This window comes from Accipiter gentilis, chromosome 33 (genome assembly GCF_929443795.1).
Source record: "Accipiter gentilis chromosome 33, bAccGen1.1, whole genome shotgun sequence".
NCBI lineage: Eukaryota > Metazoa > Chordata > Aves > Accipitriformes > Accipitridae > Astur > Astur gentilis.
In genome coordinates, this window is record NC_064912.1 from 13,568,917 (window position 1) to 13,577,016 (window position 8,100).

An 8,100-nucleotide genomic window follows, 5' to 3' on the forward strand; every position below is an offset into this window, starting at 1 on the left:
CAAACTCCACCTGAAGAATGTCCCTGCGTCAAGGCTTTTGTGGCCCCAGCCTAAGAGTGCTGAGTTCCCAGCTTGGAGCTGGACATACACTAGAGCCTTGATAATTTGTATCCTGATGGAGCAAACTGTCTTCTAGTACTGAACGCATGACCGCGAAATTAATTTTCTAGATATCAGTTGTTTCTATGGACTTTCTTGCAAGTGGTTGTTTACTAAAATATTTGGGGATCAATATGCAGAAATGGACATGCACAAGGAAGAGTCTTTTTAAACTGTAAACTGAGTGTTTGAGGGAAATGTTGATTTGCCTGGGACAAGTTTTCACGTGGAATTTCAAGTTATTACCAGTTAGAAGCTGCTGGATTTCTTGAGAATATTTTTTTATGCTAAAAGTGATTCATAGGTAGCCTCCAGCCATAACTCAGTCTGTGACCAGATCAAACTGAATTATCTGCTTGCTTCTACATTTGCATCGGTAAAGTACAAATCCAATGCTGTTGGGGGCTGTCTAGAAAAAAAATTAAAAGCAATTCAATTTGGTGGGTCAAAAGACCTGAGAACGGAGGTCAGACCAGCTCTGGTCATGGGTAAAAATGAAGCATAAGCAAAAAGGAGGCTATTGATTTGGCAGTACCAGTATCTCTTCCTCTAATGCAAGGTCAGAGCAAAAGTTTGTGTCTAGAGACTGTCTTCAAGAGCTGCTGGAATACATGCTGTCTGCTGCTCCATCTTTTTAGAGATATTAAACACTTTCCAAGGTTTTGGATGCAACTTTGATGTAGTTAACATGAAGAAATAAGGGGATCTTGAGCAGGATGGGGGAATGCCTGCATTTGTATCCAATCCACTAACTGAAGATTTACGTGCTGGAGATCAGCTCCTCTCTCTCAAATGACCTTCATACACAATCAGCCCCCGTCCCCTGTCAGAAGGAGCATGTGTTATGCCTTGAGTCTTGCTCAGATATGGGCCCAAACCCAGCAGCTTGCAGATGGAATTGGCAGCTTGAGCTAAAGCAGAATATCTCGAAATTGGAGGTGTCAGATCAGAGCACTCTCCACTTCTCTGAATGTGGGAATCTGGGTCATGTCGTCCCTTGGCCACAGTAATGAATGACATTAGGATCCCTACATAAATTCCTCTGCCACTTCTTCTAGAAAGGTGCTGGCTGATTGATAGACATATGTACAAAACCACCTACATGCTTTAGTCGACCCTGACATCACTTCAGAATACATCCCAGGGTGACTTAAGATAGATCCTACCCGAAAGACAGACAATTTAAAATCTCATCCCTCCAGCTGCTGGTGCTGTACTAACGCCAGAGGTGGTTGCTGGAGTCTGTTGAAATATGGTGATCTCTGTACATCCACATTGCTCACTGGAGCACCTGGATACCTGCAGAAGGTGCCATAAATCAAGTGAGGACTACAATCTGCATGCATCTTCTGCATCCTCATGCGCAGCTAAATGACAAATGAAAGTTAAAGCTGTCAGCAAAATGTAAGCAATGCAGCTGAGGAAGCCCAAGTTGGGGGAGGGAATGAACCCAAAATGACAAAGGCAAGTTGATGGTCAAATCCTTTCTTGCACACACTGATACATAAGCCAGGAGCAGCACATATTGCTCCGATCTCAGCCTGAGCTTTGGAAATGGAGGACAAATCCTCTTCTGATTTGTAAACTAAGCAAATCAGGCTATCTAGAATTGCAAGCAGCTTTCCTTCTAGCATATCCTCCTTAGTCCTTCACCATAACAATTTGTGCAAGCTCTTAGTGTAGCACCAGGAATCTTTGCCACAGGCAGCACTTTATAAATAGTGACGATAAAAGGCTTTTCTGGTTAGTCCATTGAGTGAAGTTCGCATCGTTTTCCAGACCAAAGCAGAACCCTTTCAGCTGTTTTTTAAGCAACTCCTTCCTAATCAGTGAAGTCAGAGTTTTACAGAAGCAGAATTCAGGCCCATTATCGTCTTCCACTGCCCCATTTACAGATAAATAGTCTCTCTGACTTTCTCATGGCTTTCTTAGCTCTACACTTAAATAATTTATTAGTATTGTTTATCTTTTCTCTATATTTCTAGCTGTTTGCTTCACTGATTTTTCACTAGGTTTCCATTTTTAATGGATGCTTTTTTAAAACTGAATAAACACCAAAATTCATTATTTATAAATTAAGGCATCTATAGCCAAGTCTTTGCCTTGTAATTGGAGCTTCATTTAAATGCTGGCAGTGGCCTTTAGACTCAGCTGTTTGCAGCAAGCTTCCTTAAGTTGGCCAGGCCTACAGAGCCCTCGCTTTGTGACACGTCTAGTAGACTTCTATAGGAGCTTGGGTGATAATTCCTGTGAAAGCACTCATTCCTCCAGAGCCCATTCATAACAGCCTGAACAAGGGCTTTACCCTCATTGTCCATCTGAGGGCTATATTTGAGGACATCTTCTGCGCTATCTGTACCTGCAGAGATGAAGACCCTGTCTCTGTAAGCATAGAAAAGCCTTGCTGAACTTTGTTCCTTAAATTCAGTACAGCAAACCCCTTCTTTTCTTCATCAGGAGGGACCGCAAGTCCAGTTGGCACAAGCAACCCGCTTTTCTGGTGTAAGAAAAACCAATTCTTATTGATTCAGTACCTACAGATCCTCCTGGCTTCAGTCGTTATCCTGAAAGTCTCACTGAAACCGGTGTTTCGGTCCTTCAGCACTGCTCTATCACCAAAGTATTTGGAGGGGGTGGCTCTGCCATGGTAGCTGTTATGCCTTCTTTCCTCCATGTGTTGGCAACAGGTGAAGTAAAAAAAAATTAACTAGAAATTCAGCTGAGTCCCCCTGATGCCTTGCTCTCCTAAAAACTCTTAACAGCTGTTAAGAGCAGGGCAAGCAAGAGGAGTCTGTTGGCTAGCTTCAGGTTTGCTGGAAGAAGTGGAAGGAAGCTCTTCTCTCTGAAGAAGCCAAAATAGGGTTGGAAAACCTGTGTCATGCCTTGGGTGTTTGAGTGATAGCTCCAGTGGAAAAATAGTTTTTGTAGCATTCAGGACACGTGGTCCTCACAGTAGATTTTTTTCACCTCTTAAACAGGCAATGGCAGAGCCATCCCACAAAGACTCCACACTCACCAGAAATGATCAGTATTTTCCTGTTAGAGGACCTAATCTAGTGAAATTAATGGAAACCTTCCCCGTGGTTTCAAGTTTCTTTGGATCCAGCCCAGAGCAGCTGTGGAGGGCCAGTGGTACAGACCTGCTCGCCTGAGCTTCTGAGAAACACCCTGGAAATAAGGATGTTAAAAATTAAAAGACCTTAATGGTTGTACCAGTGTTTTATTTGACCTGGTGGTGGTATAGCTGGTTCCTGGTTAAAGAGTAAGCCCGTAGCTATTTACATGGGGCTTAATTTTGCAACAGGTGAAAATAAATGTTATGGACCAAGGAGGGAGGCTAAGAAATCAGAAGAAAAATATATGGACTATACAGTCCTGTGTAGTCTGCAAAGAGGATACAAACCAGCTGGCAAACTGCTGCATATTTATGAGAGCATCTCACACATCCTTGCTCTTATTAGAGCATCCTACCTCAAGCGTGCCATGCTTGATTAGCATTTTAACAGGTTCAGACACTTATTTACCAGGTCTCCCCACTTTACACCCCAGACTGGATAATTCAGACATTGAGTCCTGGCGACTCACAGTATGTTGCCTGTCTAACGGCATCCCACAGCAGCTGAAGAGCCCGTTCCTTACACATTCTCCTGTGTTGCTAGAAATTGTGGCGAACTGACTGGTTAGGCACCACTTCAGCCAGGCAACAAGCTTCTTGTTCATTCATCAGCCTTCAAACCCCTTCGTAGCGATTTGTCTAAACCAGCATAACACAGAGGTGTGGGTTGTCCGAGCTATTTGGGGAGCTCAGGCCCTTCGTTCTGTCTTCAGCCTTCAGTGCAAAGCTGCAGAGATAGCAGGAGCAGCGGTCTCTCACTGCAACAAAGACCAATGCAGTTGTCTGGATTAAGTCAGAGCCCAAACACGTTTAAAAAATTACCTAAAACAAGGAAACCTGTTTAAATAGGACCACTATTTAAATCAAGCGAAGTCATAAAGAGGTCAGCAATGCACCAATATCGTTTAGTTTTAAAAAGCAGCTCCTACTTTCACGGCTTTTGTGCTGCATCAGCACAATCTGCGCACCCTGTTCCCCTATTACCAGGCACAAGTGGGTGTCTGGCTTCTGCTGTAAATGAAGTCATTAAGAGGACTACAACAATCACCCTGGTTACGAATCACATCTGCTTATGAAGATCACTTGAAGGAAAATATCGGCTATATCAATCTGTTAGCAAGCGGGGAGTTTGGTGCAGCCAAACATTTCAAAACCTATGAGCTGGGGTTATTTTCCTGGAGAACTGGCTTCATGGAGGTGTTCAGAGGTGTGGGTGCACATCGTGCAGTTGTGGAGCAGGTTTTGGCAGACTGTGGAAGGGATCTGTGTCACGTATAATGGACATAAGTCTTACTGCAGGGATATACCCTGTAGATGCTCTCCTGATGGCTTTCTAGCATCTGAATTACTTTGGAAAATAATATATTTTTAGAACTATCCTCTGAGTCATCGAAGGGCGAAATAAAAGCTCACAATTTGGTTCGCTCAAGCAAGAAAAGTTGCTTTCCTTTCAGGGAAGGGTCATGTCTGAGTTCCAGACACTTGAGTCGAGGCTGATGTACGTTGTCCATGTTTATTGCCGCTGCTTTGGACTTTGTTCAGTGTATGAAACCATGATGTGGCAAAATGTGTTTGGAAGTACAGCTAGCAGCTCCTTGTATTCCTGCAGCATGGATCTGGGGAGGCTGGATAATCTCCCTCCCCTGCGTTTCTCAAGGCAATTGTCCGAAAGCATTTTTTTCCTCTCTGTCTTTCAGGGAATGGACTATGGGGAGCTGCATTTTCTTCTTTCTCTGCAACATGTTCTAATTTATAGGATGAGATTTGTGGTAATTGAGTTCAGAGCTGAAGGCTGAGCCTTCTCCATATCCCCTGGGGTTTTCCTGGGAACAAGATGGATTGCCCAGTATGCTTCAGGCAAAAAATAATGAATGAATAAATAAATACATGAATAACAGCATGCCTCATTTTGCCTATCTCTTAGAGAGAGAGGAAGCTAATTCTTTAAGTATCAGAAATGTGCTCATTATGCAAAAATGGCAGAGCAGATGCACATATTCATAATAAGTACATTAAAAATCTCGTTTTAGCTCCTAGAGGACAAGTGCAAGTGCAAAATTGGGTGCAATTATATTTATCTTCCCACCTATGGTGCGCTCTCATTTGAATATGTATTTGTTTGAGCTGGTTGTATCTAGAAGCATGGAGTTTCCTGTGATTGAAAAAGGAAATTATTATGACTACCAGCCTACGATACTTCATATCAGAGGCTGGATCCAAGGTCCCCTGAAGTCACTAAGGCAGCCCTTTTTGAGTCCAGCTGGCTTTGCATTAAGGCAAGGGCTGGTCTCTTGTGCAGCCAGTGCTAAGCGTGTGTTAATAGCAACACAGAAGAGCAGAGGACACAATACAAGTGGGGCTGTTCATCATAACTATCACTTAATCAAACTAAAATGATGAACTGATAATTGGATGTCCTTGCAAGGACTGCACAGAGCCAGAGCCCTGGGTAGGGTCCCTTCCATACAGAGAAATAGACAAGTAGACTGCCGTGGGCAAAGAGATTAATCTTTGGCATGAGCGTGAACAACAGTGGAAATAAGTGTTGCTCGTGAGACCATCGGTCTGTGCTTGACTGTGGTAATATGCTTGGTGCTTGTGAATGAAAGCAGCTGCTCTGTCCTACCCTTAAAGTAGTATTAAAGACTGTTGAAGTTCTACATGCCCAGGTTTATTAAATGGTGAAAAACTGACTGGGTCTAAGGCAACTGTTTCAACAGAGAACTTATATGCTTTCACTTCAGCAACATAAAATAGCGGTAGAGATGTAAGACTAAACACAAACAAGGACAGGGACGTTGGGAAGAGACCTAGAGAATGGTCCCACCCATGCAAGGAAGATGGACAAAGTCTTCCACTGGAAATTCAGCAGCAGGAGTATCCTACAATATATTTAAAATTCTTTTTAATTAATAGTGAAAGTGGGATTTGTGTTCTCCCAAAATCCCAATCTTTGCACCATCTGGGAAAGCGTAACCATTGTTTTGAAAAATTTAACAAAGAAGTTACGAAAAATAGCACTCTAAAGACCAGATGTCAAATGAATAGTAAGGAAAAGTTTTTCTTTTACAGGGGAAAAATTAACAAGAACAAGAAGAAAATGCTGAAAATATTCATAAACAGAACAATTTCCTAAAAAGTGGCCTAACAACATTTTAACTCAAAACTGTTATTCTTCTGTTCTTGCTTATTCCTGCCCAGCCTTCTCGGCTGTGAGGCTGTAGTAATGATACTGTTGCCACCATTAGAGTATTTGGGCACTTTCCAGTCCTGTCCTGCATGACTGACATCTGTCACAGGTGGTTTTACTCAGCCAGTGCAGTATACACATAGCAAAGTATGTATTTTGTCTGGGGATTTTTTTTTTTTTCCACTTTAACCGATCCCTTTACTCTGATTCCACTGGAGAAGGCAAAACTTAAGAAGTAGCACTTCCATGTCCGGATCAAAGCAGAGAGCAGCGGGGTTTCCCGCAGCCCCTTTCTTCAGCAGGACCACAGCACGTAACCTCAGAGAAAGCTCAGTCTCCCGCACAAATGAATTCTTCTCTTACCGACAACTATTTTGCCAGAGGAATGGAGCCACTGCCTGCCTATTCCAGGGTGCTATGTAATAGATATCAGCTGAAAATCTGCTTTTCAAGCTTTGGTGAGCTGGGATTAATTGCAAACAGTTTGGCACTGCAGGTTCCCACTTGGCTCCATTTTTTCAGTCACATATTACGTGTAATCTGAAGCCAGCGCTTTTTCCACATTTCTTTTGCAGTACCAACAATAATTCTCTTACTTCCCCCCCCCCCCCCCCGCCAAGCAAACAAGTTAATAACTACATTTGCTGTTCCATTATCCCTAAAATAAGTGCAACTCCATAATTTGAGAGGTATGATGTCTTTAATTTTATAAGAAGCGTAGAGTTAAAAGATAAAAGCAGGCAAAGCAAACTTCAGCATTGTGAGTAGTGCGAAATTCAGCATCTGTGTCTCTAGTCTGATTTCTGAAATGAGTGTTGAAACCAAGGTGATGGGTCCCAATAAGACACTAGAGCAAGAATACTAGTAAATTACATGAAGAGAAGAATCTCTGTAAAATTATTCTGGGGATATCGTAAATATATCTGGAAATAACGTAAGACAATATAGCTGCCATTGTTAGCAGAGCAACCTGGGTAGAATAGGAAGGAAAAAAATGCTGTGCTTCTGGGACTATTTTTATTTCTATAAAGAAGACTTTTGCAAGTGCTTTCATCCTCTCCAACATACAACAGGAAAGGTTGTCTGCTTTCCAAGATTTAATGAGCAGCACTTCTGAATACTGCTGTGGACTCACAGGCGGTTTAGTGAATATGGTGCCAGTGGAAAGTCACCATCATCCAAACTGAAAGAAAACATGGCTTAAAGAACAGAAAATCTAATGTTCAAGATTGTGGCTGAGGAATACAAAAGCTGAGTCTTGTCACAGAACTATAAGGCTGACACAGAACGGCACCTTCAAGGTATTTAATTGGGTCTAGTTCTGCCCCATAAGGTGCCTAACGATTTGGGTCAAGCCCTGCGAATGGTTCCTGTTGGGTTTTCTGGGCCAAATCCTGATCTCTTGATTTGCACACTGGCATAAAACCAGATGGGATTTGTCAGAAGGGAGAGGTCACGGTGGCAGACATCTGAAGCAGTCTGCTGTCCTTTACGAAAGGTGAAAGGAGGAGAGGAGAGTGCAGCTGAAAGCAGTTCTCTAAAAGAAAATGAAACAAGATGTATTTCTTTTTGCAATCTATTCTTGATTTCCTTACTTAGATGGAAACAAAGGCAACAACACAAATAGAGAGTGTGACATTTAGGTGAACAAAAATTAAGATGAACTAAGCTGCTAATTATACCTCCTATATGAAGA